The sequence below is a fragment of the Nicotiana tabacum genome, chromosome 1 (genome assembly GCF_000715075.1).
Source record: "Nicotiana tabacum cultivar K326 chromosome 1, ASM71507v2, whole genome shotgun sequence".
Classification (NCBI taxonomy): domain Eukaryota; kingdom Viridiplantae; phylum Streptophyta; class Magnoliopsida; order Solanales; family Solanaceae; genus Nicotiana; species Nicotiana tabacum.
In genome coordinates this window covers 127057326-127085147 of record NC_134080.1, presented here as the reverse complement: position 1 = coordinate 127085147, position 27822 = coordinate 127057326, and positions in this window count along the sequence as shown.

Genomic DNA, 27822 nt, shown 5'->3' with positions numbered 1-27822 from the left:
TATCAACACAAGGTACCTCTATCTCCACTCCTAGAAGATTCACCCCTTCCCTTTGTAGTATCGCCTCGGCCTCTCGATTGAACCATTGTCTGTATCAAAGCAAAGAAGATTGTTAGTTGCAATTTATTATTCAACACATTAAGGACTTATGTAGGAAAGGGAGGAACAATTGGACACTGTGGGGTTATGAGTATAACACAGGTCTGCAGGTAAGCGGCCCGCAGAATTTGGTTGTATGGTTGCAGAAAGGAAGTGCGGTCCGCACAATTTGCAAGTGCGACTGCACTTCAGACTCTCAAAGTGCAGAGTCTCTAAAGACAGTGCGATGGCCGATCTGCGGCCTTAAGAGAAATTTACGGTCCGCACATTTTAAATTATGTTCGTAGATCCCTACTTCACTGAGTTGCCAAAATTCCTAATCTGTGGACCGCACAAATTCAAGTGCGGCCGCAGATTTCAAAAGTTACGAACAGTCATATTTTTTTTCTACTTAGATTTTTCAATTTCTTGCACAAATAGACATGGTAACATGGTAAAAACATGAAATTTCACTAATCCAAACCCATTAGAGCATGCATTATGATTATCCAGTTCAGATGTACCCCACATGAACACATAGTTGAACTCTAATAACAGATGGCCTAGAAAGAACTAAAAAATCTAAATAGAAAACTAATTCAAAAATTTAACATGATATTGAAGTATACAATATAGAGTGAGTGCAATGGGTGCTAATCACAGGTGGTTATGTGTGAGGACAGTTAAAAATCTCTCAAGAAAATCAACAGAGCAACAGTGTTTGTTCAGAGAGGGAAAAGTGTAAAATGATCTCTATTCCTCTATTTGTATCAACTGTTTGCAAAGGGAAAAGAGCTGAGTGTGGTAGCGTATTTTAATGCGCGATCCGCACATTTTCCGGTGCGGCTGCAGATTTCACGTGCGGTCGCAGATCAACCTCCGCACAAACAAGCTCAAACTTCAGAGAGTTAGCACTTTGACACTTTTTCAATATTCCAAATGTGCGGTCCGCATGAGAAATGTGTGGCTGCAATGCTCTTCTGTCGTGGCACATAGAAATGTGCGGCCCGCACAAATAAAGTGCGGTTTGCATAATTTTGAACACTTAGCCATATTTTTTCCACCTTTCTTGTAAGTCACACTTATCCATGTAGCACACTTCAAATCAAGTTATAACACAAATAACACCTAGCTACAAAAGAAAAAGGAAAAGAACATGGGTTTCCTCCCAAGAAGCTCCTGATTTAACATCGTGGCACGACGCAAAACACCTTTAAGTGAAGTGAATGACCGCCACCGCGTGGCTATCTCCAACCTTGCCCAAGTAGTGCTTCACCCAATGAGTAGTGACTCGGAATACTTCATTGTTTTTGTTCTTTAAGTCTAATGCACCAAAAGGTGTCACACCAACAATTTCAAATGGACCACTCCACTTGGATTTTAGCTTCTCGGGAAATATTCTCAACCCTGAGTTAAACAACAATATAAGATCACCCACCTTGAACTCTTTGTTCCCAATGTATTTGTCACAAAGATATTTCATCTTTTCTTTACACAAGGATGAACTCGCATAAGCATGGTACCGAAACTCATCCAACTTATTGAAATGTGCAACCCTCAAGTTAGCGGCTACATCCCAATCAAGATTCAATTGCTTTAGAGGCCACATTGCCCTGTGTTCTAGTTCCACCGGAACATGATGAGCTTTTTCAAACACCAACCGGTATGGCGGTATTTCGATATGTTTTTTGTAAGCCATCCGGTAAGCCTATAATGCATCATCAAGCTTCTTGGACCAATCTGTCCGATTATCATTCACTATTTTAGACAATATACTCTTTATCTACTGGTTGAAGACTTCCACTTGCCCACTAGCTTGTGGTGATAGGGAGTCGTGAATTTGTGAGTAACACCATACTAGCTGAGTAAAGTGTCAAAAGCCTTGTTGCAAAAGTGTGACCCCCCATCGCTTATAATTGCACATGGAGTACCAAACCTTGTGAAAATATTCTTCTTCAAGAAAGCCACTACACTTCTCGCCTCATTGTTGGGCAGAGCAATGGCCTCAACCCTTTTTGACACATAATCCACTACGACCAATATGTAGGTGTTTTCACAAGAACTCACAAAAGGGCCCATGAAGTCACTGCCCCACATATCGAAAATATCAATCTCTAAAATGGTTTTGAGAGGCATTACATTTTTCTTTGAGATTCTATCGGCCCGGTGATATTCATCACATCTTTTCACTAACTTGATAGCATCCTTGTAAAGAGGGGTCCAATAGAAACCACAAGTAAGTACTTTAGCCGTCGTTCTTGCTCCACCATGATGGCCATTATATGGTGAAGAATGACAAGCCCTAAGAATATCACCTTGCTCTTCTTCCGGTACACATATCCTAATCACCACATTCGTACAAATCCGGAAAAGGTATGGTTAATCCCAATAATAATCTTGACAATCCCTTTTGAGCTTCTTCCTTTGGCTTAAAGAGAACTCATCCGAAATGATTCTACACACAAGAAAATTTTCCAAGTCCGCGAACCATGGCACCTCTTTCATTGAAATTTCCAAAAGATGCTCATTGGGAAAAGAGTCATTGATTTCAAGGCCATCATGCGGCCTCACCTCCTCCTCCAAATGAGACAAGTGGTCCACCACTTGGTTCTCACTACCTTTCCTATCTTGGATGTCAATATCAAATTCTTGTAATAAGAGCACCCATCTCATCAACCAAGCTTTGGAGTCCTTTTTTCTTATAAGATAACGAAGCGCCGCATGATCCGTGTGGACAATACCTTTTGCACCCATCAAGTACGGGGGGAACTTCTCAATTGCAAAAACAATAGCAAGGAGCTCTTTCTCTGTAACAATATAGTTGACATGGGCACTATTCATGGTCTTACTAGAATAGTAGACCAGATGAAAAATCTTGTTGATACATTGCCCTAAAACATCCCCAACCACTACGTCACTTGCATCACACATGAGTTCAAAAGGCACACTCCAATTTGGAGCGGTGATGATGGGAGTAGTTGTCAACTTGAGCTTCAACAATTCAAAAGCTCTCATGCAAACATCATTGAAATTAAACTTTGCATCCTTCTCAAGAAGTTTGCACAACGGGCTCACCAATTTAGAGAAATCTTTGATAAAGCGCCAGTAAAAACCTACATGGACTAAGAAACTCTGCAGACCCTTCATAGAAGTTGGGGGTGGAAGCTTAGAAATCACCTCAATCTTTGTCTTGTCAACTTCAATTCCATTCATTGAGATTTTATGGCCAAGGACAATACATTCCTCAATCATGAAATGGCATTTCTCCCAATTGAGTACCAAATTGGTTTCTTCACATCTAGCCAACACGTTGTCCAAATTTTCAAGACAATCATCAAAAGAATCCCCAACTACCGAGAAGTCGTCCATCAAAACTTCAAGGTAGTCCTCCACTATGTCTGTAAAATAATACACCTTTGAAAAGTCGCCGGTGCATTGCACAAACCAAATGGCATCCTCTTGAAAGCAAAAGTACTATAGGGACATGTAAAGTTTTTTATCTCTTGATCTTTCGGAGCAATAAGAATTTGGTTGTAGCCCAAGTACCCATCAAGAAAACAATAGAAAGCATGGCCTTCCAATCTATCGAGCATTTGATCTAAGAAAGGAAGAGGAAAGTGATCCTTCCTTGTGACTATGTTGAGCGATAAGCCAAACACACCCTCCAATCAATCACTGTTCTTGTAGGAATCAATTCATTCTTGTCATTGGTGACCACCGTCATTCCCCCTTATTTGGAACACATTGAACCGGAGAAGTCCATGAACTATCGGAGGTGGGGTAGACAACCCCGACATCCAACCACTTGATAATATCCTTCTTGACAACTTCTTGCATAGCCTTATTGAGTCTTCTTTGATGTTCACTATACGGTTTAGCACCATCTTCCAACTTGATCTTATGCATGTAAAAGGCGGAGCTTATACCCTGAATATCCGCCAAGGTCTACCCAATAGCCTTCTTCCTCTTTTGTAGCAATGCCAATGTGGAATCTACCTGCACATTAGTCAAACAAAAGGAAAGAATAACCGGTAAAGTGGAACAAGGGCCACGAAATTCATATCAAAGATGTGGAGGCAATGGCTTCAACTCCAAGGTAAGTGGCTCTTCAATAGAAGGTTTTGTAGGAGGAGTCTTCCTATTTTCAAGATTCAAGGACAATTTTCGAGGTGCATAGTTATACGACCTCATTCTTTACAAAGAGTTCACACATTTCATGAAGCCATCCATCTCGCCATCATCAAAGTTGAGCAAAAAGGCCTCCAACATATCACCAACATTGATTGTAGCACTTGTATCATCAGCGATGACATCCGTCACCAAATGCACAAAAGAACACACATAATTGCTATTTGGGTGCCGCATGGACTTACACACATGGAATACCACTTTTTCATCACCAACCCATAAAGTCAGTTCTCCAGCTTCAATGTCACAAAAGGCCTTACTCATAGCAAGGAAAGGTCTCCCAAGAATCTCATAATCAACCTCACAATCTAGAATGACAAAATTCTCCAGAAGAATGAATTTATCTACCCCGACCGAAACTTCTTCAATCACAACCAACGGCTTTTTCATGGCACAATCGGCCATTTGCAATCTCATAGAGGTGGGTCTTGGTTTCCCAATCCCCTAAGTCTTGAGAATCGAACAGGGCATCAAATCTTTACTTTTCCTAAGACATAAAGAGCTTTAGCAAACTCGGCACTTCTAATTGTAAAAGGAATAGTGAAAGCACCGGGATCCTTCAACTTAGGAGTCATTGAATGAACATTTTCACTCACTTGATGAGTGACTTTGATGGTCTCCAAATTCATTGACCACCTATTTGTCACAAGATCTTTTATAAACTTTGCATAATTGGGTATTTGTTCCAAAGCTTCTACCAATGGCACATTGACTGAAAGACTCTTCATCATTTGAATAAATTTCTTGAATTGATTCTCACCATTTTGCTTGGCAGGTCTTTGAGGGTATGGAGTTGGAGGCTTAGGCAATGGTGCCTTTGCCTTTGGTAATACCGGCTCCGGTATGTCAATCATGTTTTCTCTAGACGGGTTCACCTTCTCTTGAGTTTCTTCCACACTATCATCAATATCAATCCAAACTTCCTCATTAGGTTGAACAATATTGTTCGAGATCTCTTCTTCTTGCATCACTTGATCATCATCAACAAGTCGCCTTCCACTTGATGTGGGTGCATTCCCACCTCTTCCACTTCTTGTGATAATCGCCATGGCATGCCCCGTATTGTTTCCACCCTTTGGGTTTAGCACCGTATCACTTGTTAATGCCCCCTTAGGACTAGAATATAAATCTTGAGAGATATTTCCCATTTGAACTTCTAGGTTCCGGATTGATGTGTTGTGTGAGGCAAGTTGGGCATCCGAATCAGTATTCTTTTCCATCATTTGCTTGAACATACTTTCAATACATCCCATCTCATTTTTTGAAGAACTTGAACCATGGGAAGGATAAGAAGGTGGGTTGCTCGGTTGTTGATACATTGGGGGACTTTGAAAACCCGACCCCGATTGCCTTGATTGTTACTCCATCCACCTTTATTGTTGCCTCCCCAATTTCCTTGGTTGTTTTTTCCTTGATTGTTGTTGTTGTGCCAATTCCCTTGATTGTTAGAATTCCAATTGTCATGATTGTTTTGTGGTCGCCATTGTTGTGCACTTGTAGACCCTTGGTCCTCCTCTTGTTCACCATTACATTCACTCCCTCCATAGCATTAACTTTCTTAGGATCTTGCACTTGATTTAGTTGGGCCTTTGCTAGTTGAATCATGGTAGTGGTCAATTCGGTAATGCCTTGCCCATGGTCTTATAAAGGTGGATCATATTCGAATCACCTTGTGGAACTATTTACTGTGAAAACGGTAATAACAATTAAATTTTATTTTGTGGTACTAAAAATACGTGATCTATTTTTATGCTAGTTGTTAGGAAAAAGATGCTAGGTAAAAGATTAGAACGCAAGATTATAGCTCAAAAATGATGTAATAGTCAAATCGCGCAGTTGGAGATCGGGGCCTCGGGCTGTCGTATGTGAGGCCTCGAGGTCGAGTCGGGTGACCGGCTTGGAGCAATCGAGGGAGGATTAACAATTTTGAGATCCACGGCGGTGGCTCTTTATGATCAATGATAAGCAATAAATGAAGAACAATAGATGGAACATAATAAATATAAGCAACGAATGGGAGTAATGGGAGCAGAGAGAATATGTTAGAGAGTAGAGAGAATGTTCTTGTGTATTCAATATTGAGCATCAGATGTCTACAAAATGACAAGGAACCCCTTTATATGTGAGGGGGAATCTCAACATAGTACAAGTGCATTCATTGCAAAGTAAGGTAGCTAGCACAGCTACCTAGTAATCTGGTGCAGCCTGGTACTATTCTTGCAGGTGACGCCAGTCCGGACCACATGTATAGGGAACTTCCCGCTCACCCTCGATAACTACCAACTCATTCTATGTCGAGATCGAGTGCGAAGAGCCTTCGAGGCTGAAGCCTCGAGCTGCATCCCCGGATCATCGGGCCTTTTTGAGGCTAAGGGAGAGACACAATGATCGCAAAATTGGGCCTCTCGATTTCGCCTGTATATAGATATTCCCCGCGTTTCTTAGAATGAAATGATAAGAAATGACCATGTATTCCTGCCCCTCTAGTACGTTCGTAACTACAGCAGTCATATCTTGCTAAATGTTTAACACGATAAAATAAGGTTACAAAAAGTCGCGTACACACAACCCTTAAAAGCCTTCATATTGATTATAGCGGATGGTTGTCCTTTGGCCTCCTTCAACGTGCGTGTTGGGCCTCTATAAATACCTCTTATCTCGTTCTTTATAACTCACTGCACCACCAAGCCTTCAAAAAGGTTCCTTTTATCTTCACTTTTGTTCTTTCTTCGATATGCAATTTCCCTTTCTCCTCTGAAATCTTTTAGGAATGGCGAAAACTTCCGCCTCTGCTTCTCAGGAGAACATGACCTCCTCCTCTTCGCTTCCATCTAAAGGAAAAGCAGCAGTGCCTCCTCGTGTTGAGGAATGCGTTCCAGGATCTTTTGCAACGGCTTCCGATTTTAAGGTCGAGAAACCTTCTTCGAAGTCGGGGCGTCGTGAGCCTGTGTCTCAATATATTAGCTCAATAACAGACGTCGAAAGGGTGAGGACAAATTGCTACTAGGAGGATGCGGTTCTTGTGGAAATCCCTTCTCGGGAGGAGGATATAACGACATACAAAGCCGATTTTCTCAGTGTGTACACTTACCCATTTACCCTTGGGTTGGGGGGCCCATCCTTCCCTTCGATAGACCCTGTGATTCTCGACTTCTGCCAACGGTACAAGTGACCCTCGGCCAAATTCACCCTTCATTCTAGCGCATTGTCTACATGATCAGGTATTGTGTGAACATGATTGAGGAGATTCCCTTCACCCTCGATCACCTGGTCAGGATGTACAGCCCTCGTATCTTCCATAGGTGCCTGATTAAGCTCCACTACCGTGCTTAGAGGGCCCTTTTTGCTTGCATCGAAGAAGTTAAGAACGGAGGGTGGATGAGCCATTTTGTCCAAGTTAGGACTTCGGACCTGATCCCGATAGAAAGGATGCCATTCCCCGAAAGGTGGAACATGGAACGTAAGTAGATACGTTATCTGGAATCTCGTTGCTTCTTTTTAAGTACATCTTTTCACGCGCTTAATTTCTATTGCTGATGCAACCATAGCATTTTACCCAGGCACAGTCATGGACCTCTCGGGCTAGGTCGGCCGGCTGGACTCGATTCGCCCATACACTAAGCGAGTGTGGCGTGATCTTTCCCAAGCTCGATGGGAAGCCAAGGATCATGGTGAGCCTTTACTCTTGCTGCAGTCATACCTTCTAACTAGAATCGCTACTGATAGCGTCCTCACTTCCTATGCTTACCTCTTGCATTCGTGTAGGTCTGGGGGAGGTTTCCTTTATGAAGGAGACATCGCCTGGTGGAGAGGATACCTCGAGACCTAATGAAGCGAAGAAAAGGCAAAGGGAATCATCGAATGAGCCTTCGGAATCCAAGAAGACCAAGGTGGAAGATACTAAGGCTTACCCAGCAGCTTTAACTTTAGAAGCAGCAAGAAGTCCCTGAGCTGAAGGCGAAGGGAAAAATAATTTCTCTAAAGCGTACGAGGGAGGGGAAAACCTGATCGACCCTTACGCCGTAGAGACGGAGGCTCCCTAGTCGAAGCTTGATGTCATTATGGTCCAACTTCGGGCTGGAAAGGCCACTGAGGGAGCATTGGGTGATGTACCTGAGTCGGATGATAGCCAAAATACCCCTCGAGTTGAGACGCATTCGGTAGGCGGTTCAGAGGAACCTAGTTCTGAAACCCAGTAGGGGTAAGGGATGCCCCCGATTGATCCAGTTGGTGTTATTGTCGTGAGTGATTCCTCTCAGGGAACAAACTTACCTCTTAAGGGAACGCAAGATGCCTAGAATGAAGAACCTTCCGATGTGGGGGTGCCTATCGGAGGCGGAGATGCGTTTGAAAAGCCTTTAGCTCTCCCGAGGAAATTCTCGAGCTCGATGCTTCACTCGTCTTCAGCGAGATGAACAGGCTTTGTGAGCAGGTAGTTTTCATAAATCCTACCTGTCGTTTTGATCTTTGTCTTTCTAACTTGTCTTTTTCATGGCTTCAGACCAGGGCACTTTAAAATCAGACTTTCACCCAGTTTCAGGCTTAGGTGACCCGTCACGAGCGTGAGAAGACTCACCTTGTTGAACAGGTTACCTAGTTTCCGTTTACTATTGTCTAAATGTTTGCCAGATCCCAGCATTTTGACACTTTTGCTCTGATTTGTGCAGTTTGAGAAGGAAGGTGCCCTACTGAGGGAGCAGCTCCGAGCCAGAGATTCTAAAGTTCTTAAACTTAAATGGCACGTGAGAGAGATAACTTCTGAGAGGGATTCCCTCTAGAAAAAGGTGGCCTTAGTCGGGCACCAGCTCTATGACGCGAGGGCGGATAGTGACAAGTATAGGGGTCTCCATTTTGGGTTAATTGCTACACTATCCGGGATCAAAACTGAAGCTGAGGCGCTTATATCTTTGCACAAAGAGGATTCCATTCTAATAAATGCTCAAACTAGGAGAGTGCCTGAGGAGGCCAAATTGAAATTGACTCGAGCCTTGGAGCATACTCGATTAAAATATTGGAGGCAGACTCTCGAGGACATACACACGGGGGGTATCAATTTGTCTACCGAGTTCGAGTGGGTGAAGACCCTAGAGAAGAAAGTTGATGCCCTGTTTGCTTCTGGAGGTGCACCGGGTAGTGGTTTAGGAGATGATGAGAATGAAGGTGGAATCCCCAAGAGGGAAGAGGTCGTTGAAGGTCCTGGGGCTATAGCCGGAACCGTTGGGGCACAACCTCTAGAGGAGCCATCAAAGATGTAGGCTCGATGATAGATTAGGGTTCTGTTTGGCTCCTTCCTTGTTAGGGTTTTTAAAAGCCTTGTAAATGTACCTCTATGAGCAATATGTATAAAAGGATTTTCGTTTTTTATCACTTCTTTTCTCCTTTTCCTTTTGGGAATAATGTGTGATGTTTTTTATAATCGATCCGAGATCTTAGACCTTGGGTTAGACCCTTGGGTTTTTGCTATTGCTGAGCTACTTGTAACGGTCGAAGATCAGTCCCCGAGTATTCTCGGGTTAGACCTAGGTCTTATACGTTGGGTCGTTGTGACCTTCGATTTTAGCGTTGGTGATAGTGGCTCTCACGCGTTGGGTCAGTGCGACCTTCGATTTTAGTGCTGGCGATAGTGGCTCTTACGCATTTGGCCGATACGACCTTTTAGTATAAGCCGACGTTTGAGTTCTTATGCTTTTGATCTTAGGCATATTTAGTTAACTGTTTTGGGTTCAGTCTCCGAATCGGGTTTCGACTCGAGCTCATTCGACCCTCAATTTTTTAAATTTAAAACTGGCCCTTAAGCTCTTACGTGTTTGGTCGGTAGACCTCTTGCATGGGCTGGCAATGGTGGCTCTTATGTATTGGATCAGTACGACCTCTTATATGGGCTGGAGATAGTGGCTCTTATGTATTGGGTCGGTATGACCTCTTATATGGGCTGGCGACAGTGGCTCTTACGCATTGGGTCGATATGACCTCTTATATAGGCTTTATTTTTCCCTCGTTAAGGACTTTTTGAAATTGTGTTTGCCTCGCTCTTCGATGGTTCGCTAGAAACCTCGATTGTAAGTCATTATATGGCGATGATCGAGCACCTTGGGAGGTTTGGCTCAGTGGCTGAGTATCTCGAAGCCTATAGTTTGGAGCTGACATGGTCGAAGCTCTTTTGCCAATGTCGAGGATAGCCTGTTTAACTGGTTTTTTCAAATTTATTTTTGAAGTAATTAAAGGCCTGTGATTTTATAGCAACGGTCGGGCATCCCCGAGTTGCGTTAGTTTGGTTGGTACAACCTTGTGACTATAGTTATTTGTGTTTGGTCGGAGCCTTTCAGTCCCCGAGTGAAGTAGTTTCGGCATCTATATCGAGGGTATGCCTTTTTAAGGGTCTTACAAGTTCAATATATAGCCTTAACTTTAAGATCGGGATTATGCCTTTAGTAAGGTCTTACAAATTTTACATGCCTTTAAGGTCTTACAGTTTTGGCTACTTGGTACAAGTAGGGTTCATGCCTTGCTTGAGGTCTTACAAATATTGTCACTTGGTACAAGTGTGGTTCATGTCTTGCTTGAGGTCTTACAGATATTGTTATTGCCTTATATAGGTCTTACGAGATCGAGGTTGCCTGCATGGGGTCTTGTGGCCTCGGGTTTTGATAAGTCTATGGAGGCGGCAATTGGCGGCAGTCCCCGAGTCATCGAGGTTTTTTTGGCTTGGGAGCCATTACTTGTAATCTTGGTATTGCCTCATTGAGGGCTTACGATTTTGTGGTTTCCGACCCGGAGGTCATGTGGCCTTGAGTTTTCGATGCCAGTCCCCAAGTGTTCGGGACATTTTTGGCTCTGGAGCCATTTTGTGATCTTGATGTTGCCTTATTGAGGGCTTATGAGTTTGAAGCTCTGACCCGGGGGTCAAACGGCTTTGAGTTATTGGCGCCAATCCCCGAGTATTCACAACGTTTTTGGCTCTGGGCCCATTTTTTGTAAAAATTACTGAGCTTCCTTGAAACGCGAAATGCTTTGATGAAGGTGGAAGTGTTCTTTGATTACTTGGTACAAGTATACACATTTTTGCTGTTACGGGCTCGGTCGTCCTATGTGGACACGGTTCATTCGACCGTTTGGCCCGATATATTATTTTTCTATCGAGACCCCATTTAGTGCATCTTGGCTTCTCCGAGTAGGTGACCCTACGAGGGATGCCTCCCAGTATTTGAGGTTGACTGCAAAAGAAACCTTGAATACTTGTTGGGTTTTCCTTAGGTAGCATATAGATGTTGCCTCGTTAAAAACCATGCTGGTAAAACCCTTCTAGGGACAAAATTCGGTCGAAGGAAAAGAGTGCAACGCATGCTTTTAAGAACCCGAGGTCCTCGAGCTCGAGGGTGTTTCAGAATCTTCCATCGGACACCTTAGCAATAGTATCGTTTAAGCATTGATATGTTCCAATTGCTTGGAAGTTGTTCGCCTTCCATAGTACCGAGTTTGTAGGACCCTTTACCGATTACTCCGAGGACGCGGTACAGTCCTTACCAGTTTTGGCCTAGCTTTCCTTCATTAGGGTTTCGGGTGTTGAGGGTGACTTTCCTTAAAACCAAGTCCCTGACTCCAAGATATCGGAGGTTTGTTCTCCTATTATAATACCTTTCGATCCTTTGCTTTTGGGCGGCCATTCGGATCAGTGAGGCTTCTCGCCTCTCATCCAATAGTTCGAGGGCCGTAGTCATGGCCTCGTTGTTTGAGCTCTCGGTGGTGTGTTAGAATCTGGCGATTGGCTCTTCGACATCCGCTGGTATCAAAGCCTCAGCACCATATACTAGAGAGAAAGGTGTTTCCCCTGTGCTTAATTTTGGAGTTGTTCGATATGCCCATAGCACTTCGGGCAATATTTCTCTCTACTTTCCCTTATCTTTTTCCAACTTCTTTTTTATATTCTAGATGATGGTTTTGTTTGTAGATACGGCCTGACCGTTTGCACACGGGTGGTAGGGCGTCGACAGTATTCTCTTGATTTTGTGATCCTCGAGGAATTATGTTACTTTACTTCCGATGAACTGCCTCCCAATATCGCATGTTATCTCGGAAGGAATCCCGAATTGGCACATAATGTGGTCCCAGATGAAGTCAATGGCTTCTTTTTCTCTTATCTTTTTGAAGGCCCACGCTTCCACCCATTTTGAGAAATAATCAATCATAAATAAAATAAATTTTTAGCTTTACCTAGTGTTGTTGGTAGAGGTTCGACGATATCCATTCCCCATTTCATGAACAGCCACGACGATAAGACCGAATGTAGTTGTTCGCCGGGTTGGTGAATCATAGGGGCAAATCTCTGGCATTTGTCGCACTTTTGGACGAATTCCTTGGTGTCTTTTTCCATGTTGTCCCAGTAGTAGCCTGCCCTAACCACCCTTCGGACTAAGGAATCGGCACCGGAGTGGTTTCCACAAGTACCCTCATGAATTTCTCGGAGTACATAATTTGTGTCTCCCGGCCCCAGACATACTGCTAGGGGGCCATCGAAAGTTCTTCTATACAGAGTCACGCTTTCGTCGAGCGAGAACCGGGCTGCTTTGGTTTGCAGGGCCCTCAATTCCTATGGATCTGTGGGTAATTTCCCATCTTTCAGATAGTAAATGTATTTATTTCTCCAATCCCATGTTAGGCTAGTAGAATTAATCTCGGCATGACCTTCCTCGACCACTAATTTGGATAGCTCAACAACAGCCCCGGGGAGTAGGTCATCTTCTTCAACAGATGATCCTATGTTTGCGAGGACATCGGCCTCGCTGTTTTGCTCCCGAGGTATGTGGACCAGGGTCCATTCTTTGAAATGGCGTAATGTGACTTGGATTTTGTCCAAGTATCTTTGCATCCTGTCTTCTCAGACCTCGTAGCTCCGATTTACCTGATTTACTACTAGGAGTGAATCGCATTTTGCTTCAACGATCTCATCTGCCAGGCTTTTGGTCAATTCCATAACTACAATCATAGCCTCATACTCGACTTCATTGTTAGTCAATCTTGCCGTTTTTATAGATTGCCTGATTATGCCACCCGTAGGTGGCTTCAGGACTATACTGAGTTTGGATCCTCTCATGTTCGTGGCGTTGTCAGTGAATAGAGTCCACACCCCGGAAGATGTGCCCGATTTTAGTAAAAGTTCTTTTTCTACCTCGGGCACGAGGGGAGGAGAGAAGTTGGCCACGAAGTCCGCCAGAATCTGGGATTTGATGGACATTCGGGGTTGATACTCGATATCATACCCCCCCCCCCCCCCCCCCCCGAGTTCGATAGCCCATATGGCCAATCGGCCAGATAGTTCGGGTTTATGCAATATGCTTCGGAGAGGGGACGTTGTTAAAATGCAAATATGGTGGCATTGAAAATATGGTTTCAATTGTCGCGATGCGCTTATTAATGCAAGAGCTAACTTTTCTAGGTGCGGATACCTGGTTTCGGCATCCTCTAGGGTCCGACTTACATAATAAACAGGGAATTGCGTACCTTGCTCTTCTCGAACTAGCACATCGCTTACTGCTATCTCAGATACGGCCAGGTATAAATACAACGTTTCATCCTCTTTTGGTGTGTGGAGCAAAGGTGGACTAGTCAGATATCGCTTCAATTCTTCTAAGGAGTGTTGGCATTCTAGAGTCCATTCGAAGTTATTTTTCTTTTTGAGTAAAGAGAAGAAATGATGACTCCTGTCTGATGATCTTGATATGAATCTGCCCGGAGCCGCTATCCGCCCTGTCAGCCGTTGCACGGCCTTTACATTATTTATCACCGTGATTTCTTTGATGGCCTTGATTTTGTCGGGGTTGATCTCGATCCCCTTGTTCGACACCATGAAGTCTAAGAATTTGTCTGAACCCACTCTGAAGGCACATTTCTCGGGATTAAGCTTCATGTTGTAACTTTTGAGGATGTCGAATGTTTCCTGCAAATGAGTCAAATGGTCCTCTGCACGCAGGGAATTAACTAGCATGTCATCAATATAAACTTCCATGGATTTGCCTATTTGATTCTCGAACATTTTATTGAATAGACGTTGGTACGTAGCCCCTGCGTTTTTCAGCCCGAAGGGCATTACATTGTAACAGTAGGTACCATACTTTGTGATAAACAAAGTCTTTTCCCAATCTTCGTGGTTCATTTGAATTTGATTATACCCCGAGTAGGCGTCGAGAAAGGTGAGGGTCTCGTGGCCGGCCGTGTTATCAATCAGACGATCGATGTTAGGCAATGGGAACGAATCCTTGGGGCACGCCTTATTTAAGTCTTTATAATCTATGCACATTCTTAGCTTATTTCCCTTTTTGGGAACCACCACTACATTGGCCAACCATTCGGGGTACTTTACCTCTCTAATAGACCCTGTTTTAAGGAGTTTTGTTACCTCGTCCTTGATGAATGTGTGTTTTACTTCGAACTGGAGTCTTCTTTTTTGCTTCAACGGTTTAAACCTAGGGTCGATACTTAGTCGGTGTGTGGTTATTTCCGGCGGGATTCCTGTCATATCTACGTGGGACCAAGTGAAACAGTCGATGTTATTAATAAGGAATTGAATGAGTTTTTTCTTGAGTTCGGGGGTTAATCCCGTTCCCAAGTATACCTTCCGATTTGGGAGATGCTTGATCAAAACAGCTTGTTCCAGCTTTAATTGTCGATTTCGTTGCATCCGACTCTTCGGGAGAAATGAAAGTTCGAGGAGCGAGGAAATCTTCTTCAACACCCTCGGGGGTCTGTATGCTTCCAGACTCATCCGAGGTAGAGTGCATAGGATTCGGCGCCTCTGGTAAACCGCGAACATTTCTTTTGCCGCATGTTGTTCTCCATATACGGTCTTTATACCATCCTTTGTTGGAAACTTCATCATCTGGTGTAGAGTTGACGGTACTGCCCTTATGTTGTGTATCCACGGCCTGCCAAGCAATGCGTTATACCTCATGTCACCGCTGATGACATGAAACTTGGTGTTCTAAACTGTACTGGACATGTCAACCGGGAGGACGATCTCCACTTTCGTTACATCGCCAGCCATATTGAAGCTGTGGAGGACCCGGGAGGCGGGTACGACCTGATCGAGAAACCCAAGTTGTTCTACTACCTTTGACCTAATTACATTAGCCAAGCTTCCTGGATCCATGAGCACACGTTTAATTCGAATGTTACTTAAAAGAAATTAAATTACTAGTGCGTCGTTGTGTGGTTGCATCAAGGTCTCGAGATCTTCCTCGCTGAATGCGAGGGTGTCTTCGGTCATGCAGTCTCGGATCAGCCCTTCTATTGAAGCGGATATTTTTATCTGTTTGATCAGGGGTCCTTGAGGAATGTCGGTCCCCCTGATGATCATATGAACGACATGCTGAGGAGTCTCTCTTTTAGCCCAGGTTGGATTTTTCCGAGTTTCCCGCTGAATCTCTTGGCGTGCTACCTTGTTAATATGAGGACCGGGGTTAATGTATTGGGCACCGCATGAGGTCGTACACTCGGGGATCAGTTCCGGTGTACTCTCAGGGTTTTGCGGTGGCGCACCCATACCTGGAATAACCATACCGCTTTTTCCATAGTTTTGAGGCTATTATTTTCAGGTGCATTTACCGTTTTAGGCATCTTGACCTGAAATCAAATATCTTGGACAAGAAAAGGTGTGAAAGATAACTTGCGTTATGTAGTTAAACCAGCAAGAAAATAATCACTATTATTTTTAGCCCCACGGTGGGCGCCAAACTGTTTACCGTGAAAATGGTAATAACAATTAAATTTGATTTTGTTGTTCTAAAAATACGTGATCTATTTTTATGCTAGTTGTTAGGCAAAGGATGCTAAGTAAAATATTAGAAGGCAATATTATAGCTCAAAAACGATGTAATAGTCAAACCACGCAATTAGAGATCGGAGCCTCAAGCTGTCGTATGTGAGGCCTCGAGGTCGAGTCGGGTGACCGGCTTAGAGCAATCAAGGGAGGATTAACACTTATGATATCCACAGCGGTGGCTCTTTATGATCAATGATAAGCAATAAATGAAGAACAATAGATAGAACATAATAAATATAAGCAACGATAGGGAGTAATGAGAGCAAAGAGAATATGTTAGAGAGCAGAGAGAATGTTTTTATGTATTAATATTGAGCATCAGATGTCTACAAAATGACAAGGATCCCCTTTATATATGAGGGGGAATTGTAACATAGTACAAATGCATTCATTGCAAAGTAAGGTAGATGTCACAGCTACCTAGTAATCTGGTGCAGACTGGTACTATTCTTGAAGGTGACGCCAGTCCGGACCACATGTCTAGGGAACTTCCCGCTCACCCTCGATAACCACCGACTCGTGCTGCGTTGAGGTCGAGTACAAAGAGCCTTCGAGGACGAAGACTCGAGCTGCATCCCCGGATCTTCGGGGCCTTTTTGAGGTTAAGGGAGAGACGCAATGATCGCGAAATCAGGCCTCCGGATTTCGCTCGTATACAGGAATATTATCCCGGGATTTCCAAGTAGACGACATTTTTGCCATCTCATCCAAGATATCATATGCCTCCACATAAGGCATAGTCATAAAGTTCCCACCGGCTAGTTGATTCACTACACATTGGTTGATTGTGTTAATCCCACGATAAAAGGTTGTTGAATCATGTTTTCTGTCATATCATTACCGGGACATTCCTTAACCATTGTTCTATAGCGCTCCCATATTTTATGTAGTGGTTCATTCGGCCCTTTCTTGAATGCCAAGATCTCGTCTCGAAGTGTATCCATGTGCCCGGGAGAGAGAAACTTAGCAATGAACTTTCCGCCAACTCATCTCAAGTGTGAATTGAATGGTTCGGCAATAGTTCCAACCAATCTAAAGCTTTCCCCCATAAAGAGAAGGGAAAAAGCCTTAGCCTTAATGCATCCTCGGAAACATTAGTTTCCTTGCTCCCCAACATGTGTCCACAAAGCCCTTCAAATGTTTATAAGAATTTTGAGTTGGAGCACCGGTAAAGAAACCTCGTTGCTCAAGCAAAGTGAGTATCACATTGGTGATTTGGAAGTTGCTCGCTCTAATACAGGGAGGGACTATTGCACTAGCATAACCTTCATCGGGTAATATCTGCTGTGGAGTTGCTCGTAGTGGAGGTGGGGGTGGAACGGGCCCACTGTCATGAGGTACCCGCCCTCTCCGATTGGCTTATGGCTCTTGAGGTACCTCCTCTAATTTTTCTCCTCGCCATCTAATTCCCCTAAAGGCAAATTTTTGAGCTCGTTGTTCGCCATGGTTGTACATAAAATTTCTTAAAGAAATTAGTAACACGGAAGGAAAAGAAGATATTTCAAAAACACACTCAAATATATATCTAACACCGTTTTAACTCCCCGGCAACGGCACTAAAAATTGATCCACGTCAAATCCGCACTCAATAGCGAGTAGAAACGATCGTTGGAAGAATACTACCCAACAAAAGTACGGGGTCAATTTCCACAGGGAGTTTAATATGGGTGTTAGGGTATGCACTTGATGAGAGCAAATGAAATAACTAAATTGCGCTTCCAAACAAGGGATTTTGTTTTCTACTTCTAAATTATCGCTAACAATTATAAACTAATGAAAAGAAACTAGAAAGCGAGTGATTGTTTTTGTTGTTTTTACCAAATGGTTAAAAAGCCTAGGGATGTGACCTTCACCTAGGTATTCGCCTAATGGGTTAAGTATGTTAACACTTGTTTTATTGATCGGGGTGTATTACATCTCTCAACTCTAAGTTACCCACTCAATACCTCTCGGTCATAGAGTGATTTTGTCCAATTTGGCTTTCTCGAGCCCAAATGGGGATCATGCTAAATAGTTGATATGAGCTCAAGCCATATTTTCCCTATCTCTAGTTCAAACCCTTTAATTAGGCTAATCAAATCCTTAATTAGCTCAATTTCTTATTAGCCAAGTTTTCCTATACTAGGCCCCACTTTCTCAAGTAAAGACCAAGTCAAAAAGACATGAATCAATGTTTGGAACCATTAATTCTAAAATTGAAGCATAAACAATGCTAAATAATCAACACCCAATCATAAACAAGCATTAAATTAAATACTCATAAGGTTTACACGCTAGGGTTGGGTCACAACCCTAGTAAATGCCTAGCTACTCATAGTAGAAAATGAAAAAAAGCAAAGAAGAAATACTAATTAAACTTATAATATAAGATTAAAAGGATAAACTATGATACTTTTATCCCAAAATGATCACAAATTTCCTAAAATGAAAAATTACAACGGCTACAGGGAGAAGGACTCCTTAATCAAAGAGAACACAATTCAAGATAGGGAAGGAGTTAGAAGTTGAAATCAACTAGAACTCTTCCACCAAAGAAGAGTTGCATTATAACTCTAGTTATTTCTTCATCTACTAACTCTATAAATTGCACGATGTTCTCACATTACAAGTGTTGCACAAAATGCAGAAGTTAAACGTGAATTGAGAGCAAAATAGCAAGGCTTTTTGCAAGCAGTTCGTGTGTGATTCAAGTGTGCAAACCTGAAGCTACATGAACCAGATTGAAGAACCAGCTCCAAAAGAGTTTTATGTGTCTTTCTTTATTTCTAGTTCAATTGTAGTAGGTGTTTTCATATTGTACCTTTCAGCTTTCATAGAAGCAATTGTATTAGGTACCTAGAGTGTTCAAGTTAGAGTTAACTTGAAGTTGTCGCAACAGTTAGAGGTTGGTTGCTACAATGGTATTAAAGTTAATCCTTAGGTTTACAAATGGTTTTGTAAATGCTGTTTTGGCTCAGTGATTTAGTAAAGTGTTGGGGAAAATCCTACTGAGTAGTAGGTCGTGATTTTTTCACCTTTTGAGCCGTGTGTTTTCCCCATAAAATACTTGTGTTCTTTACTTTCTACATTTATTATTCTACAACAGTAGTAGAAGGAACACATAGAAGAACCAGGTCCTTCCATAATCAGTTTAAGCGAAAAATTGGACACCACACAAATCACCCCCCCTCTTGTGTGGTATTGACGTATAAAACATCAATTGGTATCAGAGCGGGTTATACTTGAAGATGTTAACACCTTAGGAAAAGATCAAGATGAGTGCACCACTTGGAAACTGGGAAGGACAATCCACTGCTAGGCCTCCACTCTTTAATGGTCAGTACTATTCTTGGTGGAAGAACAGGATGAGAGATTATATCATAGGAGAAGACTATGAACTCTAGGACATAGTCACTGATGGTCCCTTAGGAACTACAAAGAACAATGCTGAAAGAGTGGACGTGCCAAAGACAAGAGTTGACTGCACTGCTGAAGACTTGAAGAAATGTAAGAAAAATGCCAAGGCCAAGAAATGGCTTGTGTGTGGACTGGGTCTAGACGAGTACAGTAGGATTCAAAGTTGTACCACTGCCAAGGAGATATGGGACACTTTACAAGTGGCTCATGAAGGAACTCCTCAAGTAAAGAGATCCAGAGGAACACTGTTGTATTCTCAATATGAGAACTTTACCATGAAGGAAGGGGAAACCATCCAGGAGATGTATAAAAGGTTCACCATACTGACAAATGAACTTAAGTCTCTTGGAAGGGTTATTCTTGAAGAAGTCAAGGTTGAGAAAATTCTGACAAGGGTTTTGTCTGTTACTGGGGAAAGCAAAATCACTGCTATTTAAGAATCAAAGAACATTGCCACTCTTAAGTTGGATGAGCTAATTGGAAATCTCACTGCCGATGAACTTAGAAGGAAAACCATGAAGATGGATGCACCCAAGAAGGAAAGGAGCCTGGCATTCAGAATCACAAAAGGTGCTGATCTAGAGGAGGATGAAATGACCATGATCACAAAGGACTTCAAGAAGTACCTAATGAGAGGATACGGTCCTTCAAGAAGTGGAAGCTACAGCAAACCAAGGGTTCCTGAAAAACAAACCAATGAGGGGTTACAAGTGTGGAAAGATTGATCACCACATCAAAAACAGCCCTCAATGGGAAATTGAATGGAAGAAGGAAAGAGCTGAATGAAGGACTAGGAAGAAGGAACAGTTTCAACCCAAGAAGAACAAAGGATCAACAAAGGTTATGGTTGCTACCTGGGGAGAAAGCTCAGATGAGGACTCAGAGGGTGAAGATGGAGATGAACAAGCACTTATGGCAATTGGACAATCCGATGAGGAATCTGAGGTAAGTATAATTCATCTCGAAGACAAGATTAAATTTTTGTTTAAAGAAAGGTTATCTAAGTTACTCCTGGATTTCATTGATGAATTTGAGGATATAAATAATGAAAAGGAACAGCTATCTAAGCAGTGTGTGATTTTAAAAGCCAAGTGCAAAAATCTAGAATTTAGGGCTAGTGAAAGTGATCGTAAAAATGCTGAGTTGAAGAACTAGGTTCTTGAACTTGACACCAGTGTCCTAGAGCTTAGATCTGAAAATTTAAAATTGAAATTAGGAACTGGTAAAAAGAAAGTTGATCACACATAACTCACTTTAGAAGAAAATGTAGGAAAAATGAAAGATGAGTTGTACAAAAAAGATAAGCAGATAAGAGTCCTTAAGGAGGATCTAAACAAGGTTAAGCACGAGCTAGATAGAACCTATAAATGGAAATGGTCATCCGATGCACTTTCATGGCTACACGAACACCATAGTAGCAATAAGCGAGGATTTGGCTAGGGGACCCCTACACCTAAGTGGGATCCCATAAGCAAGTACATCATACTTCCTGAGAACATAATTTGCACACACTGTGGTAAAACTGGTCACTATAAATCTGAATGTATTGCAAAAGAAAAGGCTAATCAAAAAAATAAAGAATTTGTTCAAGGGAAAAATAGGCTGTCAGGTTGGGCTAAAAAGAATCTGATTCACCCTTTTGCCTATAGAAAGGGACCCAAACTAGTTTGGGTTCCTAAGACTAACCCCTGATTTCCTTTTGTGGGTCCAAGTGAAGGGGAGCAGCCAAATATGGTACATGGATAGTGGCTGCTCAAAGCATATGACAGGAAGCAAGAACCAGTTCCTTTTACTTGAGGACCTCAAAGAAGGTAATGTCTCCTTTGGAAATGGGAAGAAAGGTGAGATCATTGGGATTGGAAAGGTAGGTAAGACTGATTCTCACTCTATTGAGAATGACTACTTGATAGATGGCCTAAAATACAACCTAATAAGACAATTACAATTGTGTAATAGAGGTAACTTGGTAGCATTCACCTCTACCAAATGTTTTGTGATTAATCTTACCACTGACAAGATTGTTTTGCACGGAAAAAGAGTAAACAATACATACATTGTAGATTTGTCCACACTTTTAGAAAATGAACTCACTTGCTTACGTGTGTTGGACAATGATCCCCTCCTTTGGCACAAGAGACTTGGACATGCAAGTCTGAGTCATCTCAACAAATTAGTCTCCAAGGATCTGGTGATAGGGCTGCCTAACATCAAATTCAAGGAAGACAAAGTTTATGAGGCTTGTGCAAGGGAGAAGCAGGTAAGTTCCTCTTTTAAATGCAAGAAAGTTGTAAGCACCACCAGAACGATGGAACTGGTCCATATGGATGTCTGTGGTCCAATGAGAACATTAAGCGGAGGTGGTAAAATATATTTGATGGTGCTTGTTGATGATTACTCTAGGTTTACTTGGACATTGTTTTTAACATCTAAAGATGAAGCATTTGACATGTTTACTTCTTTTGTTAGAAAAACTCAGAGACAACTAGTTAATCAACTTGCATCAATTAGGTTTGATCATGGAACTGAATTTGAAAATGCTAAGTTCGATGAATTTTTGCATTCTACATCATAGATAGTTGCATGACTAGACCTCTTGTTAAGAAGATTCCATATGAGTCACTTAAAGGGAGAAAGCTAAATATATCCCATCTTAGGGCATTTAGATGCAAATGCTTTGTGCACAATAATGGCAAAGACTCCCTAAGTAAGTATGATCCCAGAAGTGATGAGGGAGTATTCTTGGGATATTCTTCACATAGTAAAGCTTATAAGATATACAGTTAAGAACTGTGTGTAGAAAAAAATGTATATGTTATTTTTAAAAAACTAACATTCTTTCTGAGAGGTAGGAACAAGACAATGAAGAGATTTGGCTGATAAGAAATTCAAATGGTGAAACCACAGTCCAGCCTGAAGATGCATTATAGGAAGGACCAGGTGATGGAACAGGTCATTCCACCCAGGGCAACATGACAGGGGGAACTGACTGGAGAGGAACTGATCCTCAAACTTCGAGGGAACCTATCCATGAACCTATTCCTCAGTAACAAAACTAGGAAGGAACATCCAAAGAAATTGACACTCCTATTACAACATCCACGAAAATAGATATAGATGAACATGGTTCATCTGTTGATCAGAAGTTGTATAGGGGAATGATTAGTTCTCTTTTGTATCTTACTGCTAGTAGACCTGACATTATTTTCAGTGTAGGGCTTTGTGCTCGATTTCAAGCAAATCCAAATGAATCCCACTTGGTTGCTGTCAAGAGAATATTAAGATACTTGAAATGCACTACTGACCTTTGTCTTTGGTATCCAAAAGGTAGTAATTTTAACCTAGTGGAATATTTTGGCGCTGATTATGCTAGTTTCCTAGTGAATAGGAAGAGCACCTCAGGTATGGCACACTTCTTCGGTTCATGTCTTGTGTCATGGGCTACTAAAAAGCAAAATTCAGTGGCTTAATCTACTGCTGAAGCTGAGTATATTGCTACTGCTTCATGATTGTGCTCAATTATTGTGGATCAAACAGCAGTTGATGAATTTTGGTACTGAAGTTGGGTGCATCCCTATTTTTTGTGATAACACTAGTGCTATTAGTATGACAAAGAAATCGGTTCATCATAAGAGAACTAAGCACATAGATGTTAGACACGATTTTTTTGAGGGACAACTATGAGAAAGGCTTGATCACTATGGAGTTTTGTGCTTCTGACAAGCAAATTGCTAACATCTTCACAAAATCCTTAAGTAAAGATCACTTTGAGAAGAACAGGTTGGAACTAGGGATGATTAAGATCACCTAAAAGGACTAATTCAAGGGTAAACGAAAAAAATGAAAAAAAAATGAAAAATAAATTGGTTAGAAAGTTTGTAAATTGTGTATAATTACATTAAATCTTGCTCAGTCTTACACTTTCCATAGTATACTCTTGTTCCATGTGTTAAAATGACTCATTAATCTCTAATGATATTTTCTCTATTTTGGCAAATTTAGACTTACACAAGAGAATTATCAGTGAAGAACCTAGTTCATCAAGATAACACGGTATGTTTTCTACACTTTGCATAATTTGAAATAACTATATTTGGATCATGAGTAGAGTCCTACCAAATACCAAAGTTCTTGTGAACTTATCCATTACAAGTGAACCAGTTATGTTCAAGACTCCTGACCGTATTAAACTACCTAGATTCTTTTAAGTCTGCTATTCAGGGGGAAGAAAGTGGTTATTTCGAAACTGAACAGGTATCTTCTGATTCTAAACTTTCTCCTGAGACAATTTCTAAAGTTGCTGCAAATTTGGAAAATAGATTTGTAGGATCTATAGCAGGTGTTAAGACTACAAAATCTGTAGAAATTGGTGGTAAAAATGAAAAAAAAAATGGAGAGCAAGGGTGTTAGGAGTACTGTAAGGGGAAAGGGAACAAGAGTGGCTAATTCTTCACCCACTCATGTGAGTTTAACCAAAGACACAGGTGCAATGGTTGTTTGGGGAGATGAACCTGGTTCATCTGTAGAGGAAACCCTCGTAGACCTACTGAAGAAAGTGATTGAAAGCTATAATCCAGCTTCTTGATAGAGTTATCAATGGAACCAAAACTCATACCATTCCCTATGGCTTTATTCTCACAATTGTGCTTGCACATTTCAATGTTCCTAAGAAAAAGTAGCATGTTAGTACAAGCATGGATCATTTTTGGGTTAATACTCTGCTTGCTTGCGATTATGAAGTCAATGTCACTCCTAAAGAACCTAGTTCATCCAAAAAGGTACCAGTGAATAGCAATGCCAGGGCCTTAGTGCAAGATAGTGGGGCTAAGGATGTTGAGATTGAAAGGCTGAAAAAGAGGTTGGTTGAGATGGATACTAAGATAAATGCTCTCAGAACTGAGCTAGTAAGAGAAAAAGAGAAGAATGATGGAATTCTTCAAGGTGTGCTGAAACTCCTCCAAGTCAAAAACCAATCACCTAGTTCTTCCCAACCTTAAGCCTCCTAGCCTAGTGTAGATCAACCAGTGACCCGGTTCGGTACATTTTGTTTCTTTTGCTCATGTTTTCAGTATTTTTATTTCTTCTTATGCTTTGTGGTAGAATCTTATCAATCATCAATGAAATTCATTATTTTTGCTCTAACTGTTTGTTCATATTTCTTTGATGGTTAAAATTCTTAGTTTGATCTATGATGATTAATCTATGATTGCATTTGAAGTAGCCCCAGTGGCCATGAGTAAGTTTTAAAATCTGGTTATCTCACATTTTTAAGCAACTTTTCGATGATGCCAAAAGGGGGGAAAAGGTTGTGCTTTAAACAAGTGATGCTTACACTTTGAACAATGATGTTTATAATCTAATGTACCTGGTCCTTGATGATAAGTGATAAAAAGGAAAAATATTTCTAATATTGTGTTGATGTTGAGCTGAGTTGAAACAGGGCCTAAGCTTATGAAAAACACATATTTTGTCATCATCAAAAAGGGGGAATTTGTTGGCCCAAGTAAAGGTTAGTTTTGAAGAATGACAAAGGAACTCATGATGAACCAGGTCCATCCCTCAGGTCCTTCACTCAGGTGCACAAAAACAGGCAGATTCAAGCATGTGGGTTGCACGTGAAGGAGATAAGCTTAACTTGGTGTATTTAATATCTCCTGATCGAAAAGGTTGCATAATTGATAAGGAGAAGGACTCCTTAATCAAAGAGAACACAATTCAAGATAGAGAAGGAGTTAGAAGTTGAAATCAACTAGAACTCTTCCACCAAGGAAGAGTTGCATCAGAACTCTAGTTATTTCTTCATCTACTAACTCTATAAATTGCAGGATGTTCTCACATTACAAGTGTTGCACAAAAACGCAGAAGTTAAACGTGAATTGAGAGCAAAATAGCAAGGCTTTTTGCAAGCAGTTCGTGTGTGATTCAAGTGTGCAAACCTGAAGCTACATGAACCAGATTGAAGAACCAGCTCCATAAAGAGTTTTATGTGTCTTTCTTTATTTCTAGTTCAATTGTAGTAGGTGTTTTCATATTGTACCTTTCAGCTTTCATAGAAGCAATTGTATTAGGTACTTAGCGTGTTCAAGTTAGAGTTAACTTGAAGTTGTCGAACAGTTAGAGGTTGGTTGCTACAACGGGATTAGAGGTAATCCTTAGGTTTACAAAGAATTTTGTAAATGTTGTTTTGGCTCAGTGATTTAGTGAAGTGTTGGGGAAAATCCTACTGAGTAGTAGGTTGTGATTTTTTCACCTTTTGAGCAGGGTTTTTTCCTCGTAAAATACTTGTGTTCTTTACTTTCTACATTTATTATTCCGCAATAGTAGCAGAAGGAACATATAGAAGAACCAGGTCCTTCCATAATCAGTTTAAGCAAAAAATTGGACACCACACAAATCACCCCCCCTACTTGTGTGGTATTGACGTATAAAACATCATGTAGAATTCTTGTGTGGTCTACAGCTCAGACAAGGCTTCAGTCTTGGTCATTTGCACACTCTCTAAACTTTTAAAAATTCTTGTCAGTGCGGACCATGTTCTGCGGCTGCACAATTCATATGCGGTCCGCACTTCTGCTTAAAGTACTGCTGGGCTTCTTCACCAATTCTGTGGCCACAGAGGGAATTCTGGGGTCTGCACTTGCTTCTGCGGCCACATAAATACATCTGCGGACCACACTTCTTCTGTGTTGCACCCCTTCTTGCCTTATGAGTCGGAACACTCCTTTTTTAGTTGGATTTCTTCATAAGAGCCCAAATTTCTAATGTTCCTACAATTTGCACACTTTCATTAGTTTTTGGGAACATAAATCAATACTTTCGGACAAAAATAAAAGTAAAAAGATACTAATAAGTGGTCAAAATCCACACTTATCAAAGGTATCAGTGGGGGCTCAGATGTCACAATTGCGACTTCCCCCTTCGCATTTGCGAAGTTAGCATTATTTTAGCTTGGTTCGCATTGATAAACAAATGTTCGCTTTTGCGATGATGGCCAGTTTGCAATTGTGAAGCCATTTCTCACAAATGCAAGGATGCATGAGGCTGTCAGGGTTCACAAATGCGAGTCCTGGTCTGCAATTGTGAGGATTCGCAAATACGAACCCTGTGTCGCAAATGGCACATCTAAAGCTGGTACAAAGGGCTAGGAGACAGGATTTTTGAAAACATTCTCTCATTTTGAATCCTAGACTCGGTAGAAGGCAATTTAAGTGATTCTAATATATTTCTAATCATATTCCATTAATATATCTTAGATTTTAACATCGAAATCATGTGAACCAAAGTGAAAATTGGTGAAACTTTGTTATGTTTTTAAAAAATAAGAAATTGAGTTTTGAGAGTTGATTTGGACTCAAATTTTAAAACAAACACATATAAAAACTTGTTGGGTCATGGATAGTCGGAATCTACCATTGGAACCGAGTTTTGACTGGATGAGCCCCGAGTTGATTTTTGTCGACTTTTTGAGAAAAGTGTAAAGATCTTAGTTTTATCTATTGTAATTGATTTCCCTAGCATTGTTTGATGATATTAAGTTGTTTTTTGTTAGATCTGAGCCATATGGAGGCAAAGTTTAGGGGAAAAGTTATTTACGTGGGTTGAATTTCCCTAGTTTAGGTAAGTATTTTGCCTAACTTTGTGGGGGGGGAGACTACCCCTTAGGATTGGTATTGATTGATTGGTTTTGTTCTATGTGAAAGCCGTGTACGCAAGATGACGAGTGGATATACAGGTTGTACGGGGTATTTGACCAGTTTAGGCTGCTTAGACTCTTTAAATGCTTTAATTAAATTGTCATATCATATTCTAATTTATCATAGTCGATCTATTCTTACTTGTGTTAATCTATCTCTACATGCCATAAATGATTTCGTTAACACTTGCTCTACACCCTGATTGATAAATTGCTCTCATGCCTTAGTTGAACTTTTTGCTTTTTTTATTGTTACATGCTATCCCTTCATTGTTGATTATCATTATTTGAAATTATTGTTCATGTTATCTCTTTCATTGCTGATTTCCATTATTTGAATTCATTGTTATATATTATCTTTTTTATTGTGAGTTAGTCTTATTTAATATCGTGGTTATACATTATCTCTCTCATTGTTGAGTTATTTAATGTTGAAATTGTGAAAGTCATTAACACGTTGAGGCAAAATAGTTGTTGTTGAGATATCTTTCTTGTTGAGAATTTTACATTCATTGTTGGTGTTTCTATTCTTGTACACGTTATGTTGGAACCATGGGTTATTATTGTGAAAATATTGATATTGTTACCTTTTTGCAAGTTGTGATATATGGGCACTTGTGGTGCGAATTATTATTGTGATGTAATATTGTCTCGC